The sequence below is a fragment of the Lissotriton helveticus genome, chromosome 11, assembly GCF_964261635.1.
Source record: "Lissotriton helveticus chromosome 11, aLisHel1.1, whole genome shotgun sequence".
NCBI lineage: Eukaryota > Metazoa > Chordata > Amphibia > Caudata > Salamandridae > Lissotriton > Lissotriton helveticus.
In genome coordinates, this window is record NC_136072.1 from 816,399,904 (window position 1) to 816,419,839 (window position 19,936).

A 19,936-nucleotide genomic window follows, 5' to 3' on the forward strand; every position below is an offset into this window, starting at 1 on the left:
TAGAAAGATGTGCTACAGAAGCACGCACTGAGAGGCGGGGGTAATTAAGGCGGGTCTAAGAGGGAGGCCTAGAAGACAGAAGGAAGCGAGATTTCTAAAAGAACTAGAGCGTCAACAGAACAGTTAGAATATGGCAATAATGGACACCATACTGCTGGACAAACAACCGCGGTATGAACAACTGGCGCTTTTGCCTCCGACCAGCTTCGCCCGTAACTGGTTCCACCTCCCACGTAATCAGTCCCCCAGGGCACAAGTCCTAAAAAAAGAAGTGGGGGGACTCTCCAAGGTAGGCGTGGTCACAGGAAGTGACATCACGACAGGAAGTGACATCACGACAGGAAGTGACATCACAACAGGAAGTGGCATCACAGCAGGAAGTGACATCACATGTAAGGCAGATCTATCATTTGCATATAATGCAAGATTTAACAATTGAAGCTGCTTGGTACTTAAGCCTGTGACTTAAGGTCCCTGCATGGAGGAATTAGCAGCCCAAATGTGGATGAAGTTTGGCGAAGGTGACATGAACACATTTTCAAAATGCTACAGGAAAGTTTGACTGCAAGATTTAGTATACATTACAGGTTCCCAGAGAGGCTGCTTCCCACACTCGATAATGACTATTACACACAGTAGGGCTCCATATTCACGTTATTCTATTGATGAGTGTTATATGTTATCTCCCCACCTATTGTAAACTAGCGACTCTGTATTAAATAGTTTTGTCCCAGCTGCCTCTCTCTAGCTGTGGCTAGATTTATTTATTTTATTTATAAAGTTTTATATAGCGCGAACTTGATCCCGAAGGATATCAGAACGCTTTACAATTTGCAGCAAAGGTAACAAATCAGAACATTAGTCTAACATTGGGAATCTTGGCTGAAGACAATGGAGCTGCCGGGCCATTAGCTTGGGTCAATGCCTAAATTTTAGATATATTAACTGGCCATTGTATTTATTTTAGCAGATTTATTTATTTCTATTTATTTTAGGAAATGTATTTAGTTTTGGTATATTTTAGTTTGACTTATTTGCCTTAATTTACTTCAGTGCAACAAAATATAAACATTGCTTTACTTTGTATTAATACTGTTTATTTTTGTGATAGTTCCTAAAAAAAGGGCCGATTATGACTCATGCATTGTAATGGTTGTTTCCCCCTTTACAGAGACTACTTACTATAAAATCGGGGTGGGCCTAGCTCATGATGTCATTTTGTGGGGACCCCTTGAAGAAAGCGGGCAGAACCTTTGCAAAACTTTGTGCCCCCCTATCCAGTAGTGCAATTATCCAAACACTGACAGGATTGAGCCTAAATTAAAAATATACTGACATGCGTAATGCCAAGTCAGACGTCATCATGGAGTCATGTTTAAATGAACAATCCAGCACCATCCTACACCTCCCCATTCCACAAAATTATACAATTCAGACCAACAACACAAACTAGAAGGGGGCGTTGCTGTCATCATTAAACATTCCATGTGGAAACAGCGACACACGGAAGAACACACAAGGGTACACCATCATACTACTTACATTTTGTAGCCTGGTGTCAATTGTTCAATGCAGGGCGTAATTTGTGCCAGTGCTTAGCGCCGGCACTTAATTGGCAGGGCCGGGTCTAGTGGGACTCTGATTCTACACGCACGAGGCGCACAGTGCATGTAAAATGTTTTCATTTAACTTACAGCACACTTGCTAGTACTAATACTTAATTAACTCCTCAAGTCTCGTGCAGCCGCATCGCATTGTGTTTAGTTTTTCACATCTCAGTTTACCCTTAATTGTTCACGATCACTTGAATAATGAAATATTCTGAGTGGGAGAGCTCTTTGGCAGCACTCTGCCAGGTTTCTCTCTCGTCACTCTCATGCTGCTGTGTTAAAGAGCCTTGGTTCTACCGCACAAAGAATTAGGGTGACCAACTGGCATTGGTGCAAATTCAGGACGGTGAGTGTAAAAATTCAGGACAAAGGGTCAAAATTCAGGACACAAATTCAGGACAGGAGGTCAAAATTCAGGACAAAACTTTAGGACAATAGGTACGTTTTACAGACACATCAGAGGTTGTGCAATAGTATATAAGTAAGCCCAGCCATTTCCAAAAGTATTCAACCATTTGCAAACCTATCCATCATGTATCCTTCCATCTATCATTTCACTCATCCATCCCTTCATCCATCCCCTCATCCATCCTTTCACTCATCCTCCATTATCCATCCACCCTTTCACCCTATCCATCTGTACACTTATCCATCCACTCTTCATCCCATCCATCCATTCACTCATCCATTCAGCCATTTACCCTTTCACCAATCCAGCCATCCTTTCACTTACTAATCCTTCCACCCATCCACTCTTTTAGTCATCCATCCATCCTCCCTTTCTCTCTCCATCGACCCTTTCACTTAGCCTTCCTTCCTTCCATCCATCCATCCACCCACCCATCCATCCATCTACTCATCCACTCATGAATCCATCCATTGCCCCTATCACTCATCCATCTATCATTTCACTCCTTCACACATCTATTCATCCTTTTGTCCATCTACTCTCCCTTTCACTCACTCATCCATACTTACACCCACCCTTTCACTCATATGTCCATTCATTCACCCTTGCACTTATCAATCCATCCATCCATCATTTCACACATCCACCTACCCCCCATCATCCACCCACCATCCACACACCCACTCATCCATCCTTTCACCCACCCACCATCCAATCCACTGATCCATCCTTTCACCCATCCACCATCCACCCACCCACTCATCCATCCATCCTTTCACCCACCCACTCATCATCCATCCATCCATCCTTTCACCCACCCACTCATCATCCATCCATCCATCCTTTCACCCACCCACGTATCCATCCATCCATCCCTTCACCCACTCTCCATCCATCCATCCTTTCACCCACCCATCCATCCATCCTTTCACCCACCCATCCATCCATCCCTTCACCCACTCTCCATCCATCCATCCTTTCACACACCCATCATCCATCCATCCATCCATCCGTCCTTCCCCTCATCATCCATCCATCCATCCCCTCATCATCCATCCATCCTTCCCCTCATCATCCGTCCATCCTTTTCCCTCATCATCCATCCATCCTTTTCCCTCATCATCCATCCTTCCCCTCATCATCCATCCATCCTTTTCCCTCATCATCTATCCATCCATCCATCTGTCCTTCCCCCTCATCATCCATCCATCCTTCCCCTCATCATCCATCCATCCTTTTCCCTCATCACCCATCCATCCTTTCCCCTCATCATCCATCCATCCATCCATCCATCCCCTCATCATCCATCCATCCTTCCCCTCATCATCCATCCATCCTTCCCCTCATCATCCATCCATCCTTTCACCCACCCCCTCATCATCCATCCATTCCCTCATCATCAATCCATCCATCCCCTCATCATCCATCCATCCACCCTTCCCCTCATCATCCATCCTTTCACCCACCCCATCATCCATCCTTCCCCTCATCATCCATCCATATATCCATCCTTCTCCTCATCATCCATCCATCCATCCATCCACCCTTCCCCTCATCATCCATCCTTTCCCGTCATCCATCCATCCTTCCCCTCATCCATCCTTCCTTTCATCCATCCTTCCCCTCACCCATCCATCCATCCTTCCCCTCATCATCCATCCTTTCCCGTCATCCATCCATCCATCCCCTCATCCATCCTTCCTGTCATCCATCCATCCTTTCCCCTCACCCATCCTTCCATCCCATCCATTTATCCTGCCCTTCATCCATCCATCCTTCCCCTTACCCATCCATCCATCCCATCCATTTATCCTGCCCCTCATCCATCCATCCTTCCCCTCCATCCATCCATCCATCCATCTCCTCATCCATCATCCTTCCCCTCACCCATCCATCCATCCCATCCATTTATCCTGCCCCTCATCCATCCATCCTTCATCCTTCCCTTCATCCATCCTTCCTTTCATCCATCCTTCCCCTCACCCATCCACCCATCCCATCCATCTATCCTGCCCTTCATCCATCCATCCTTCCCCTCCATCCATCCATCCTTCCCCTCATCCATTTATCCTTCCCCTCATCCATTTATCCTTCCTCTCATCCATCCTTCCCCTCCATCCCTCATCCTTCCCCTCATCCATCTTTCCCCTCATCAATCATCCAGCTACCCTTCCACCCATACATCCAGCTATTTACATTTTCTCTCCATCCTTCCCCTCACTCATCAATCCATCTATCCTCTCTCATTATCCATTTATTCAATCTTTCATTCATCCATTCACCCTTTCACTAATTCATCCAGCCATTCACACATCCCTTCACTTACTCACTCGCCCACCTTTCCATATTAATTTTGAGCTGAGCCCTTTTGAGAAGAGGCCCATCAAGAACTTCACCCTCGCTGCAGGAGCCGTTCCAGGACTGGGACAGAAGCCACCCAGGGCGGAGACAGCATCCACCACAGGGGGGGACAAGAGCCATCACAGGCGGGGGTGGACTGGAGCCACAACATGCGGGACAGGAGCCATCACAGGCGGGGGTGGACTGGAGCCACCACAGGGGGGGACAAGAGCCATCACAGGCGGGGGTGGACTGGAGCCACAACATGCGGGACAGGAGCCATCACAGGCGGGGGTGGACTGGAGCCACCACATGGGGGACAGGAGCCATCACAGGCGGGGGTGGACTGGAGCCACAACATGGGGGGACAGGAGCAGGAGTCATCACAGGAGAGGGAAGGTGATCCACCAGGGTGGGCACAGGGGTGGGCATGCAGTATTCTAGTATCATCTTGGGCTTCTCGCTCCCTCCTGCACAAGACAACGAGAAGACAGGCTCTATGTCCAAAATGCCACCCCCCACTGTGATATACAGTACTTACAGAAGATACTCTAAGAGAACTGATTGAACTGATTGTCCTCCATACATTGTTCATCAGTGTGGGTGCGATTGTGCCATTTCTTTATTGTATTACATTATGCATGTTTGAAGAACCGAGGTTTGCTTACAAATTAGGGACAGTAATTAAGCTCGGTGAAGAGAAGCAGGTGCTGCCTCGGTGTAATCAGGGGTGTAATCTGGCCGAGTCTAGGATGTTTGGGGCCCTGGGTAGAAATGGATGTGTGAGCCCCCCTCTAAATAGCAGATACAAGACGCATTCAGGGCTGTTTGCATGCGAATGGATGCCCTGCTCCTGAACCTGCAGCACCTCCCTCTGTCACCTTCACGCACCTCTTAACAGCTCATCAAGGGCTGGAGGTGTGAGGGCTGCCATCCCGCTGTGCCTCTACAGTGCTGCTGCTGCTGGGGGTCGGAGCTTTCATACAGCCTCGGAGTCAAGAAGGGAGGTGGGGGCAAGCTGTGCCCGGTTCAAATTACGGAAATGCTTTATTTACTTTGTGCGCGCCGCGCTCCCGTTTTTTTAATGGTGGACGCGGTTTTGATTTAGCAGGGTGGACGGCGTCCACCCTGAAAAACCCTCGGAAATAAGTGGGGGGATGCCGTCCACCCGCGTGGTACCCCGACTCGTGCCCTGCAGTCCCCGCATTCTACTCGCATTCTAACTAGCACACATCTAACATTCTCAGCACTCTAGTATTCTAGCACACACCTAACATAACTCTCCTTTCACCTATTATGCATCTTATGCATACATGCCAACATTTCAGGAGAGCAAAGTGGGTGATTGAAAAAAAAATCGGGAGAATGGGGCTTTGAATCGGGTTACTGCATGTAGGGGCTTTGGAAATGTGCTGCTGTAGGATCGGTCATTTGAAACGCAAATACACGTTTTTTTCTTACCTTTTAGAAGCATGGAGCATAATGGAAGGCAGAGGGTGATGCAAATGTTGGGCACTGGCCTGGCAGGTTGTTGGCAGCAGTGCATGCACCCCCCACCCCCCTGTGGCAGCACAGGCTGAAACATCCCCCCCAGTACTTCGCAGGTCTTTATTTTTTATTTTTTTTATTTTAGAGGTTTTATATAGCGCTGGCTGGACCCGGGGGCATCAGACCGCTTTACATATTGTGAGCCAGAAGGTAAAAACACCTGGACCCAAAAACATAGCAGTATTATATATACACAACAAATACGTCAACATATGGGGGACTTTAGGAGGATAAATATGGGAAGACAAAAAACACCATACTGTGGAGTAAGTGGTAATAATAATTACATAGGCATAAAAAATTAAGAAGAGCGCTGGGAAGATAGGGGAGACAGGAAAGGGAGGATAGTGGTCAGTTACGTTGATAAGGAAAGGGAGGGTAGGTCGATACATTGGATGGGGTTGGAGAGGGATGGTGAGGGCTGAGGGTTGACGACGGAAGGGGGGTGTGAGGGAATGCGAGGGTGGTAGACAGGGAGGGGGGAGGTTATGAAAGGAAGGGCGGGTAAGGCAGGTCGCAGGGGGGTGGACGCATCTACGGTCGGACAAGAGGTGGCCAGTAAAGGAGAGCAGATAGGGATTAGGGTCCCCAGTATTTATTGAGAAGATGTAGTTTGAGTTCTTTTTTGAAGATAAAATAGGAAGGATTGCATCGAAGTTTAGTAGGCAGGGCATTCCAAATGCAGGGAGCATTGCCGGAAAAGGATCGAGACTGAGCGGATTTCTTTTTCATAAGGAGGGGGGGGGGGATAAGAAGGAAGGAGTTAGTGCTTCTCAAGGATCGGGAGCAGCCGCCTTTACTGAGTTTGTTAGTGAGGTAGGATGGTGTGTTCTGATGGAGAGTTTTGTGTGTAATGCAGGCCGTTTTGTAAGTGGACCTACCTTTAATGGGGAGCCATTTAAGGGTTTTGAGGGCAGGGGAAATGTGGTCGAATCGTTTGCAGTCTGTGATAAGTCTTGCAGCAAGGTAGAGAACAGATTTTAGAGGTGCTAGGTGGATCTTGGGAATTCCAGTAAGAATGGCATTGCCGTAGTCAATTCGTGAGAGTACAAGGGATTGGACTGCTAGTTTGAAATCATCGATAGGGATGAAGGGCTCGATTTTCTTCAGGTGGCGGAGAGTGAAGAGGGCCCCTTTGGCAGAATTGTTGATGTGGACCTTGATGGTGAGGAGGTTGTGAAGGGAGATCTCTAGTGATTTGACTGAGTCGGAAAGGGATAAGGAGCAGTTGAGGGCATTAAGGTCTTTGATCCAGTTCTGAATGGGGAGCTGATTGTTTTTTGGGGAAAAAAGAATTATTTCAGTTTTTTGGGGTTGAGTTTGAGGTGGTTCATGTGGAACCAGGCTTGAATCTTGATGAGAGCGTTGTTGAGGTGAAGGATGTCAGCATGAGTTTTAATCTCATAGTAGAGTTGGGTGTCGTCAGCATAGAGATGGTAGTTGATCCTGGCTTGTTTGAGAATGAGTGTTAGGGGTTCCATGACGAGGTTAAAGAGAGAGGGAGAGAGGATAGAACCTTGCGGAACTCCTAAGGAGATGGGGGTAGGCTTAGATAGGCAGTTCTGGATTTTGATTTGTTGAGTGCGGTGTTGAAGGTAATAGACAAACCATTTGTGTGTCATACCATTTAGGCCAAATCTATCTCTAAGAATATTAAGTAGAGCAGAGTGATTGACAGTATCAAACGCTGCGGAGAGAACTAGGAGGATCAGAAGGCTAGATTCGTTATTGTCGAGTGAGTGGTGGATGTCGTCTACAATGTTGAGCATGGCGGTTTCCGTACTGCATCCTCTCCTAAAGCCAGATTGGAAGGGGTCAAGTAAGTTAAAGTGTTCAATGTGTCTGTCTAGTTGGAGAAGGACGCATTTTTCAAGGGCTTTAGAGAGAAGGGGAAGGTTGGAGATGGGACGGAGATTGTTGAGATCATTTGGGTCCGCCAGTGGATTTTTGATAATGGGAGAAATGTGTCCAAGTTGCAGGGAAGAGGGGACACAACCGGTGGCAAGGGAGGTGTTGATAATAGCAGTCCAGGGAGGGGTGAAGATATGTTTGAGGTTTTGGACAAGATTGGAGGGGAGTGGGTCTTTGGTGTGAGAGGAAGGCTTAAGTTCCGTAATGATTTTGAAGACTTCTCTTTTTGTGACAGGCTGGAAATTAAGCCATTCGGCATTATTTTTAAGGAATGTGTTAGGTAGCTTAGGGTCAAGGAGAGTGTGGGGCGGGGAAGGGGGAGGGAGATCAGAGTTACGATGGGTTGTAGCGGGAGTAAGGGGAGTTATGATGGAGGGGGGTAGTAAGAGAGATGTCAGGAGTGGTAGTAGGGATCACAGTGGGGAGGAAGGATTGCTCAATCTTTTTAATTTTGTCAGAGAAAAATAGAGCTATTTCCTCACATCTAGTCGTCGAGGCCGGTGGAGCATGGGGAACAGAAGCAGTTTGATTGCGTACGATGTTGAAAAGTTCTCTAGGCCTGTTCTTAGCTCGGTCTAGTTGAGTACTGAAGAAGGAAGCTTTTTGTCTCAAGATGTGTTTTTTGTATGACGACCTAGCAAGTCTGAGGCGGGCAAGGTTGGAAGGGGAGGGGTGCTGTCACTAAGATCTCTCCGTCTGTCTGAGTGTGCGTCTTTCCTTATTTAGTTCTGTGTTAAACCAAGATTTTGAGGGGATATTTCTTTGGTTTTTGAGTTTGAGTGGGGCTAGTATGTCAAGGGTGTCACTGACAGCTTTGTTAAAAGTGTTCAGTTAGCTCGTTCGCATTGAGGGAGGGGGGATGGCGAGAAGTTGGACATGGAGGCTAGATTCAAGAACGTCGGGAGGAATGTGGCTAAGATTTCTGGTCAGTTTCATGGGTTTAATAGTTTTGGTGGGCGGGGGAAAGGTATGGGTAGTTATGGAGAACAGGTTGAGGTGATGGTCGGACCAGTCTATGGGAATGATGTTAGATAGGAGGGCTAGATCCTTGCTGGTAATGATAGCGTCAAGGATGGCTCCTTTGGCATGGGTTGGTGCTTGACAGATTTGATTGAGTTCATTCATTTCGAGAAGGTTAGAGAGGAGGGAGATTGAGGGATCTTTGGTATCATTCCAGTGGAGGTTAAGATCTCCCAGGAAGATGTTTTTAGAAGTGGAGATTGAGGATTGGGTAAGCAGGTTAGATAGCTCGTCAATGAATTGGTGGGGATTTCCGGGGGGATTATATATATTGTGAAGGCGGATGGGGTTGGAGCCCTGTATTTTGAGTTCAGCTACAAGGTATTCAAAGGAGGAGACTTCGGCGTTATTGATAAGGGAGAGCTGTAGTTCGTCTTTAAAGATGATAGCTACCCTCCCGCCTATCCTGATGGGTCTATCTTTCCTGAGGATGGAGTAACCCGGGGGTACGAGGAGATCAAGAATGCTTGCAGAGTGGGTATTAAGCCAGGTTTCCGTAAGAAACGCAATGTCGATGGATTCACTAAGGATTGTTTCAGAGATTTCTGTGGCATGTTGGATCGCGGAGCGACAGTTAACTAGCATGCAGGCGAGGGGTTTAGTTGTCGGTTTGGGAGATGGGAGGGTGTGGATGGTGGTAAGATGAGGAGGGGGTCTGGGTGATACAGGTGAGAGGGGAGTACGACTCGTCCCCAATATAATGGGGATGTTTGCAAAGGGGGGAGGCGTATACAAGGTGTATGCGCAGGGAGTATAGGAGTTAAGAAGGTCAGAGACCTCCCCAGGGGAGAGGGTGCAAGAGCAACGGAGTGGTCTCCGCGTTCGGCACAGCAGGGGGGTTGTTTTCCATGGTTTAGCTGTGGGAGGGTTTTAAAGATCCATGCTAGTAGCGTTTCTTCGGGCAGTGAGGTCGTTGGATTTGAGGTTGTAGAAATCGTTACTGAGTTGAGAGAGATCTCTCGTAAGAGTGGCAAGGTTATGTTCGATGTTGCGAAGGGAGTGTGAGAGAGTAGTGTGGGGGGAAGTAGGGTGTGGGGGGGAGGAGGACAAAGGGGGTTCAGAGTTGGCAGTAGATGGTGGTCTTCTCTGGGGGGGCAGTGAGCAGGTACATGTGGGAGGCTTATTTTGAGGAGGAGATGAGGGGAGACCGGCAGGAGAGCAGGGAGGGCTGTAATTGAAGGGGAGGAGGAGTGGCATGGCGGGGTAGGGTGGAGAAATGAACTCGGGGGATAAGGAGTTAAGAGATAAAGGGGTGGAGCAGTTGCGGTGTGATGTAGGGGTGATGGGGGGATAATGGGAGCGGAGATGTTCTGAGGAGGAGAGGATGAGTCGGGAAAAGGGGGGTGCGGGTAAATGTGATTGTGAAGGTGTAAGGATGAGTTGGGAGAGGAGGATTAATTACGCTTTGTTGGTTTTTCACCCCTTCGAGAGCCCCTGCATCGCCACTCTTTGCTGGAAGAATTAGCACTTTACACAATACCAAGCCCTGTCGGCTGAAACCCCCGAGGAATCGGGTTTTTGCTTGTAGGAATCGGGAGGCGGGAGACTAGCCTTCAAATCGGTAGTCTCACGCCTGAATCGGGAGGGTTGGCATGTTTGATCTTATGCAACCAACCCTCTACCACGCACACATCTTAGAGACCAGCCCTTGTTCCAGCCCATATCTAACAGAGGCTGCCTTTCCCTCATCGTACCTCTTTCAGAACGAAGTCCTAGCCAAGAGTACCTTTTTCACCACCAACTCAAGTTCCCAGGATACATAAAAAAACAAATTTTCATACAGAAGTAACCTACGGTCAGGAAAATCACATACACCTACAACACCTTGTATATAAATCTGTCACCCTGCAGACCTCTTTCAGAAGCAGCCTTAAACCAGTACTTATCCTAGATAAACAGACCCCAACCTGGGTACCTCTTGATGAAATATCCCTTACCAGGTAGGTCTTAAAGAACTAACATTTTGGCAAGCACACCTTCTTAAGAAACAACTATAGTCCCTCACCCAGAAGCAACTCCTCGTCCTGTTCACCCCTGAGAGTTAACCCCTGGCCTTATACATCTCTAACAAATTGGCCCTTCACCCATTATACATCTTTAAAAAAACTAACTCATTGTCCAGCACTCTCCTCTCAGAACCAAGACTTGGTTTGTACACATCTTATAGACATCTTACAGAACCATATGTTGACCTAGAACACCTCATTCATAGTGAATACCTCATTCAAAGTGAATACTTGACCTAGCTTAGAGAATACATAATAGACACTTATTACAGAACCTTATTTACAGAACCAATCTACCACCCAGAGAACCTAATAACACAATTAACCCTCAGTAAGGGACACCTTACAGAACTTATGTAGTGGTGCCTCTGTTTCAGATTTAAAAAAAATATTATTTAACTGTATTACTCAGTGATCATTTATCTTTTAGGGTCTGCCCACAACTGGCACATAGATCAATGTGAAAACAAGAAATATGTGTCAATTGCTAACCAAGCCTCTGTTCATAGCAGAAAAAGGTTTAATCAATCTGACAATATTTCACATCTTAGAATTCATTCAGCAAAGAATAATTGTGCTGGACCCGGCCTCGTGGCGTGGTCCGCCCTGACCCGTAGTGACCCCTCCTGACCCGGGCAAGCCCCCAATGCCCCTGATTCACCAGACCGGTCCCTCCATGACCCCCATCCCCGACACTGGGCCTTTCCGTCCTCTCCCTCCATTTCCCCGGCGCCCGGGGCCGATGCCCATGTCCTTGCACCTAAGATGGCCGCCCCGGCCCCAGCCTGACCTCGGCCTTCGGCGCGCCATACCCGGCTGGGCGGTAGAGCGCTCCCGTGAGCAAGAGAGGGAGGAGTAGCTCGATCACACCTCCCACACCCCCTCGAGAGATGAGTTTCGATCACCCCTCCGGCCTCCCTGAGGTCTGGCTCCAGGCCTGCTGAGTGTCTGGTATTCCTCCAGACCCAACTTGAAAGGATGAAAGAAGCCGCCAAGGCGGAACCCACAACAACCGGCCCCCAGGTGCTAAGACCTCCGCCTGCGAGGACTCCGGACATCAAAAGGGAGCAGTCCTATATCAAGGGTTACTCTGGGACGATCCAGAGTTGTATCCTGGACTACGTGAGCCCTGCTGACGCTGTCGCGGCTCCCTTGCAACCGTGAGACCTCCTGAGCCCTGCTGACCTCGTCGCGGCTCCTACCGAGCAGAGAAGGACTTCTACTCGAGAACCACCTGAGCCCTGCTGACGCTGTTGCGGTTCCCTTGCAACCTTGAGACCTCCTGAGCCCTGCTGACCTCGTCGCGGCTCCTACCGAGCAGAGAAGGACTTCTACTCGAGAACCACCTGAGCCCTGCGGACGCTGCAGCGGCTCCCTTGCAACCTTGAGACCTCCTGAGCCCTGCTGACCTCGTCGCGGCTCCTACCGAGCAGAGAAGGACTTCTACTCGAGAACCACCTGAGCCCTGCTGACGCTGTCGCCGCTCCCTAAGACTGTAAGAACTACTAAATCCTTGCTCGAGCCCCGCTGGCTCGATCGCGGCTCAGAGACTATCCTGGTCCGGCTGGACCCACGATCCACCTGTATCCCCCGGCTCGAGGATTGAGAGCTGTGCGCCGGATACGCACCGACAGTGACCTTGAACCTTGAGACTGTCCCGCTACCCTGATCCCTACCAAGACTTTCTGAGCCCTTGCTCTGTTGTACATACGACCCTGCGGATCATAAAGATCCAATTTTGCTTGAAGAGATAAAGAATACGTTCTCCTGAACCCTATTGTGTGGTGTCTCTTTGTCGAGTGGTGCTAGTTCAGCACATGCGATCCTAGATTCGAGACCCTCACCCTGAGGGGTCTTCCGCCAGTGCTCGGCAGTGTTCCTGGGAGGGGTGGGTCACAGGGTGGTCAGGTGCACATTCTGGCCTCCACTGGGATCGCCTCTGGGACACCTTACAGAACTGATGTAGTGGTGCCTCTGTTTCAGATTTAAAAAAAATATTTAACTGTATTACTCAGTGATCATTTATCTTTTAGGGTCTGCCCACAACTGGCACATAGTTCAATGTGAAAACAAGAAATATGTGTCAATTGCTAACCAAGCCTCTGTTCATAGCAGAAAAAGGTTTCATCAATCTGACAATATTTCACATCTTAGAATTCATTCAGCAAAGAGTAATTGGATTTGTAGTCAATAAATACTTGAATGTATACATCTTTAAAAAAACTAACTCATTGTCCAGCACTCTCCTCTCAGAACCAAGACTTGGTTTGTACACATCTTATATACATCTTACAGAACCATATGTTGACCTAGAACACCTCATTCATAGTGAATACCTCATTCAAAGTGAATACTTGACCTAGCTTAGAGAATACATTATAGACACTTATTACAGAACCTTATTTACAGAACCAATCTACCACCCAGAGACCCTAGTAACACAATTAACCCTCAGTAAGGGACACCTTACAGAACTGATGTAGTGGTGCCTCTGTTTCAGATTAAAAAAAATATTATTTAACTGTAATACTCAGTGATCATTTATCTTTTAGGGTCTGCCCACAACTGGCACATAGATCAATGTGAAAACAAGAAATATGTGTCAATTGCTAACCAAGCCTCTGTTCATAGCAGAAAAAGGTTTAATCAATCTGACAATATTTCACATCTTAGAATTCATTCAGCAAAGAGTAATTGGATTTGTAGTCAATAAATACTTGAATTTTAAAAAAGCACCTCAATGTGTCATAAGATGTCAAATGAGGAGTACAGGGTGGTAATTTGATACAGTCTGTGAAGGAACATAGAACACGGATTTAATAAAGTGTTTGAGGTAATTAGGATGTGAATGTAGGAAAATGTGAATTATAAGGTGAATTAATGTGGTGCACTGTGCAGAAGACAGTGGTTGTAGATGTATTCCCATGTCTGAAGACAGTAGGAAATGGGTGTTGTAAAATGAATGTACATAGCATAGTCTGTGGATTACGTAGTGTGTCAAAAGCATATCATTTGGATTTACTGCAGTTTTTAAGGACCACGCAACATGAGGCATGTGGAATTTGGACATAGTACATGGTGATGACCATGGGGGAAACGCCTAATCTAACTGCTGCTGACCAGGGAGCTCACCGGATTATCCCTGCAACGTTCCTGCTGCTGGACTTACCTTTGTTGCCGCCACACCTCGCGGAACCCGCTGCGCGGGTCCCGCTTCGCCCGTTCTGCTGGGCTGCCTCGTTGAGGAGAAGGACCTTGTTGGTGTACTGCGTGTCCTACAGAGCGGGAGAAGAGAACACTCTGCCAGGGCTGCGAGCACCAGGTGAGGGACAGGGACTCCATTTCCCAGGAGTCCCTGTGTAGCCATCCCCTGCACCTGGACGCTCTCCCTGGTTGCCCCGCCCCGACCGCCGGGCTAAAGCTGCCGCTTGCCGAAGTCATTTGAGAAACGCCTAATCTAACTGCTGCTGACCAGGGAGCTCACCGGATTATCCCTGCAACGTTCCTGCTGCTGGACTTACCTTTGTTGCCGCCACACCTCACGGAACCCGCTGCGCGGGTCCCGCTTCGCCCGTTCTGCTGGGCTGCCTCGTTGAGGAGAAGGACCTTGTTGGTGTACTGTGTGTCCTACAGAGCGGGAGAAGAGAACACTCTGCCAGGGCTGCGAGCACCAGGTGAGGGACAGGGACTCCATTTCCCAGGAGTCCCTGTGTAGCCATCCCCTGCACCTGGACGCTCTCCCTGGTTGCCCCGCCCCCGACCGCCGGGCTAAAGCTGCCGCTTGCCGAAGTCATTTGGGAAACGCCTAATCTAACTGCTGCTGACCAGGGAGCTCACCGGATTATCCCTGCAACGTTCCTGCTGCTGGACTTACCTTTGTTGCCGCCACACCTCGCGGAACCCGCTGCGCGGGTCCCGCTTCGCCCGTTCTGCTGGGCTGCCTCGTTGAGGAGAAGGACCTTGTTGGTGTACTGTGTGTCCTACAGAGCGGGAGAAGAGAACACTCTGCCAGGGCTGCGAGCACCAGGTGAGGGACAGGGACTCCATTTCCCAGGAGTCCCTGTGTAGCCATCCCCTGCACCTGGACGCTCTCCCTGGTTGCCCCGCCCCCAACCGCCTCATCTCCTCATTAGGAGCTACTGATACCCGCTACGCGGGACGCGTGCGGGACGCCCGGAGCTAAGCCCGGGCAAAGGGCGGGCCCTCTGTGGCCCTCAGAGGCCAGAGGAGCCTGGCCTGGGCCATTCCCATTGTCATTTGTTTGCCAGTTTTTGGACTAACGGACCTTCCAACATAACTGTAAGTCTGTTTCTTTGTTGTTTTCGTTATTATTAACGGGACAAACACTTTAGGTTGATTTTTCTCTGCCTATACGTAATTTTTGCAACTCCGCGCTGCAATTTCTCTGGGGCCTGTTATGAACTATCGAGAGACTAGAAGTATGGCAGCTGCTGGAGCCAAAAAACTGACAGGGACCCTCGATGATTTCATCGTTCGGACTCATGCTCTAATAGATGAAGGGATCATATTAATGGATAGAAGGGTGTCTCAGGACCTGGCAATGGCCAGGAGATCTTCTTTAGGACTCATAGCTCAAGCTTGTACTCCACACGCAGCGACAGGCTCAAACACCTTTGCTATTGTACATAATGAGGGGGCCCATGATGATATTAGTTCCCAAGAAGGCTTGGAGGCAACACCTAATCTTGCTTTGCTAGTAGAGAGCGATTCATCAAACGAGCCCGAAAATGTTTCTGTGGTTAATGTACATGACAGGGGTTTGAAAGAGGGTGCAATTCCTAAAAAAAAGTCCAAATCAGCTATACGTAAAGGAAAGAAAGCACTGACCACTCAAAACCTAGATCAAACCACTTTAGACCTGGCGCCCTCGAACAGCATCCTGGTTGCGCATACTGTTGACTCGGATGGAGCTGCCCAAACTAATGTGCGTCTATCCCTAAGCCTACCAGATGACACGGTCATAGATAGTAGCTTAGAGGAAATATTGGATTTGGGTGATGAAGTAGATAACCATGTTAGAAGCAACGAGGATAGGAACAGCTTAAACATGGTAAATAACAACATCTTTGAAATGTTAAAAATCCTGCTTGAACCCATTGAGGTTATGTTGCGTTGCTTAGAAACCATCTTAAAAAACATTCATATAGACATAAGTGCTCCCAGTTTTAGTATGGAAAATAAGATACCCCCCGCAAAAAAAGCCCATGAACAAGCCTCCTATAGTTGATAAAAACACCCTTTCTCTCAAAAAAATTGTGCCCAGTAACCCCACCAATGTTACCATCTCAGGTGGCACTTCTTCAAAAACCACCGATTCAAAACAAACAACGAATTCTGTAAAATCTAGGGTAATCCCTCAGGTTAAGTTTAAAGATCCTACACCCCCGGCCCCTAAATTAGATCAGACCCCGAAAGAAAAGAGAGAACCACGGAGAAACATCCACCTTCCCCCGGATGCATGCTCCTATGTAGTGATCCTGACTGGGGTCACTGAACTTGTATCAACTGAAACGGAGTCCTACCAAACCCTAAAAAACAAGGTTTCTCACTGGCTGTCAAAAAATTATCCCTTACCGCCTGGTATGCCTAGCAACATCCTAATGGTGGAGAGAACTCCTTGGGTGGGAGGCAATAGGAAAAACTTACAAGGTGACTGCGTTGTGGTCACCTTCGAGCACCCACAGGTAGTAAATTAGATCTGTGCTGGTACACCACGCTATCAGGCAAGCACGGTCACTGCCAGGCCTCTCTCCTACTTCTATGTTCAGGGGAATCAACCTGATAGTAGATGGAGCTAGTTAAAGGGCCCCCAGGAGCTTAACTACAGACAGAAGTTCAATCCCCCATGGGAGGCCCAATCACGTGGTTGGGAGGAGAGGGGTGAGGATGGGTGGAATGTGGTTAGGAGAAGAAGAGCCAGACCACTCCAGGGTGGGTTTGCTGCAGGCCCCCAAAATAAATACTCATATCATGACCATCACTACGCAAATGGGCAAGAAAATTATTTTAATGTCCCAAGGTTTAATCATTATGATCACCCGTCCCTTATGGATTGGGTAGATTGACAAACATCAGGCCCCCCCACCATACAAGTGTTAACAGCTCCACACACCATCCCACAGTGCAGTCAACATTCACAAGAATTAAACCCTGAGTCAATTACTGAGCCAATGTTAACCACAGGACAGGGCTTGGAGGGAGGGACAGCTTCGTGTGTGACTGATGGGAACAAAGGAAGCAGGCGGGTGATTGCAATGGCCACTTGGAACATAGCGGGCCTTAGGAATAAGATTGATGATCCTCATTGGAGAGACTTAATAGGCACTATGGACATAATTGCCATGCAGGAAACGTGGGCGTCCGAAAATTTGCTCACAATGGATGGGTATACCACCTTTTACCTCCCAGCTGTTAATTCACTGAGAGGGCGGGCTAGAGGTGGTCTGGTTACCTTGATATCTGCAAAAATTTCAGGCACCTATAAAGAAATTCCCACTGGCAGCCCCTATTGTCTGGCAGTTTTAATTACACACAGGGGATTTAATGCTGTATTATTAGTTAACTTCTACAACTCCTTTGATAGAGAACACCCAGTTGACAACCTGCTGAGGCTAAATTCTTTCTTAATTAATTTTCAGGAGTCTATGGAGGCTAACTGCATTGTAATTGTACTGGGTGATTTCAATGTCCATAGTTGTCAGGAAGAATGCCCCCCGAACCTTTTGTTTGGTCCCCCAGAAGAAGAGAATATCCATTTTGAACATTCAGAACAGGGATCCTATTTAGAATCCCTGTTAGCTGAAAATGGTTTAATGTTACCTTTTGGGGGGGAAGAGGGTATCCCAACTTTCACGGGACATGGCAGTGGGTCTACCATTGATTATATTTTTCTAAGCAGTAGTTATAGTAGTCATATTATTGGTTATACTGTTGTAAGGTCCCATTTTAGCGACCACAATCTTGTTGTATTAAAAACTGAAAATGTACTAGCTATCAATGTTAGCAGCTTGAGTCTAGCAGATAAATGTGATTTAAGAACATCTGATCAGGCCCGCCGAATCAAATGGTGTAAAATAATTCCTGAGGACTTTTTTGGTAACCTGTGTATAAGTAGTCAGGAGGCCTTTGCACTTTGTATGGATGATCAGGCAGGGGACACTGAGGTGTTAGAGGCGTATAATAGGGTCTGCGCCAATATTGTGTCCAACCTGACACAACAGTGTAAAAGGAAAACCCAAGAAAGGGCGGGCTGGTTTGACAATAAATGTTCTGCTGTTAACCGTAAATTAAAATCAGCTTTAAAATCGAAACCAGTAGATAGAAGACTTGTGGCTACCCTCAGGAAAGCATATAAGACCGCCATCGAGAGAAGACGGCGTGAGATCAGAGAGGATGCTTGGGCCGACCTGACCTCAATTGATGTTTTGAAAAGTAGCGCCAAATTCTGGGCCGTGGTCAACCAACCATTTTTTGCGGACTCACACAACAGTGAGTTGGATTGTGGCATTCAAGAAGACAAATGGACTTGCACTTTAAATCTGTGTATGAACAGGAAGCCCCCGGGCTGAGGATATGACCAGCTTATACCAACTCCCTTATAGCCTAACGGTGGATGAGGAAGAGGTGGGCTTAGCCATTGAAAAAATGACCAGCAATAAAGCTCCTGGGCCGGACGGGGTTCCCGCTGATCTTTTTAAAGTGGATATTTTATTCTGGTCCAAAATTTTAGCCAGAGTTTTCAACAGCATTTTTAAAATAGGTATCCCAGCATCATGGTCCCAATCAGTAATTGTCCCTATTTTTAAAAAAGGTGACAGGGGGGAACCGGGAAACTACCGCCCCATATCCCTAATAGATTCTGCGGTCAAGGTCATAGGGAGAGTGGTTCTCAGTAAACTTACTGATTGGTTAGGGGAGACTAACATTCTCTCCCCCCTTCAGTATGGTTTTAGAAAGGGAAGGAGCACCATCGATCAGAGCTTAAACTTACAACTGTTGATAGGAAAATACACTATAGCTAAGTCTGGATCCCTGTACATCGCCTTTATGGATCTGTCCTCGGCCTTTGACCGAGTAAACAGATCCAAGTTGTGGGGCCAGCTCCTTAGCATAGGTATCGACCCAAACATCGTGTACTTCCTAGCAGACCTCCATAAAGACCTTACCGCTACTGTCCGTTACGACAGAAAAGGAAACTGCACAGGGAAAATTCATATCACCAACGGTGTTAAGCAGGGCTGCATTCTTGCTCCCCTGCTGTTCACTTTATATATCAATAATCTGGGCGGAATACTGGGCACAGCATGTATAGATATACCCAGGGCAGGGAAATATACATTGCCCGCATTATTGTATGCAGACGACGCGGCTCTCATAGCCAGAACCGCAGTAGGTCTGCAAAGTCTGTTGAACTCTTTTTATAATTTTATGGTAAAACTGGACTTAAGCATCAACTTTGGTAAATCCCATGTAATGGTAGTAGGGCATAAAACAAAGGCCAAAAAACATGCCATGACCTTACACTGCAATGGTCACAAATTATCTAGAGTTCCCAGATTCCCTTATCTGGGTGTAGTGTTTGACGATCGCTCTACATGGCTTCCCCAAATGTTGGAGAAAAAAAAGGTCTTAACACGCTCCATATCTGCAGTTCTCGGCTTCTCACGTAAAATTGGGGTGAAGCCCATAGAGGCCGTTTTAAAAGTGTACGCTGCCAAATGTATAGCCATTGTCATGTATGGCGCAGACCTGTGGGGTTTTAGGCCTGTCAAACCTCTTCAAGTGATCGAAGATAACTTTTTAAAATCCATTCTTTCCTTACCAAAATCCACGGCAAGCTTTATTGTACATCAGGAATGCGGGGTGGATTTTTTGGAGGATCGGGTCGCTATGGCTCCCCTCCTGAAATGGATATCTGTGTGGCTCAACCCAGAGCTTGAAGTTAATCATGAAACACTGAAGGACTGCCTTAAATTAGATCATTGGAACAAGATTCCCTGGCTGAATTATGTTGAGCAGTTGTGTGCTAAGCTAGGAAGGCCCGAATTGTTCCATAACCCCTCTGCCCTCGT

At 47.6% G+C, this 19,936-nt stretch overlaps 1 protein-coding gene across 2 annotated transcripts in view; it reads left to right on the plus strand.

Moving 5' to 3' along the window:
- Positions 1-72: 72 nt before the first annotated feature.
- FAM178B (family with sequence similarity 178 member B) overlaps positions 73-19,936 on the plus strand; it is a 2,777,737-nt gene continuing 2,757,873 nt past the window's right edge. For both annotated transcript variants that reach the window (XM_078666947.1, XM_078666951.1), the window contains exon 1: positions 73-171. The gene's annotated coding sequence lies outside the window, so the exon portion shown is untranslated. The remainder of the gene's footprint in view (positions 172-19,936) is intronic.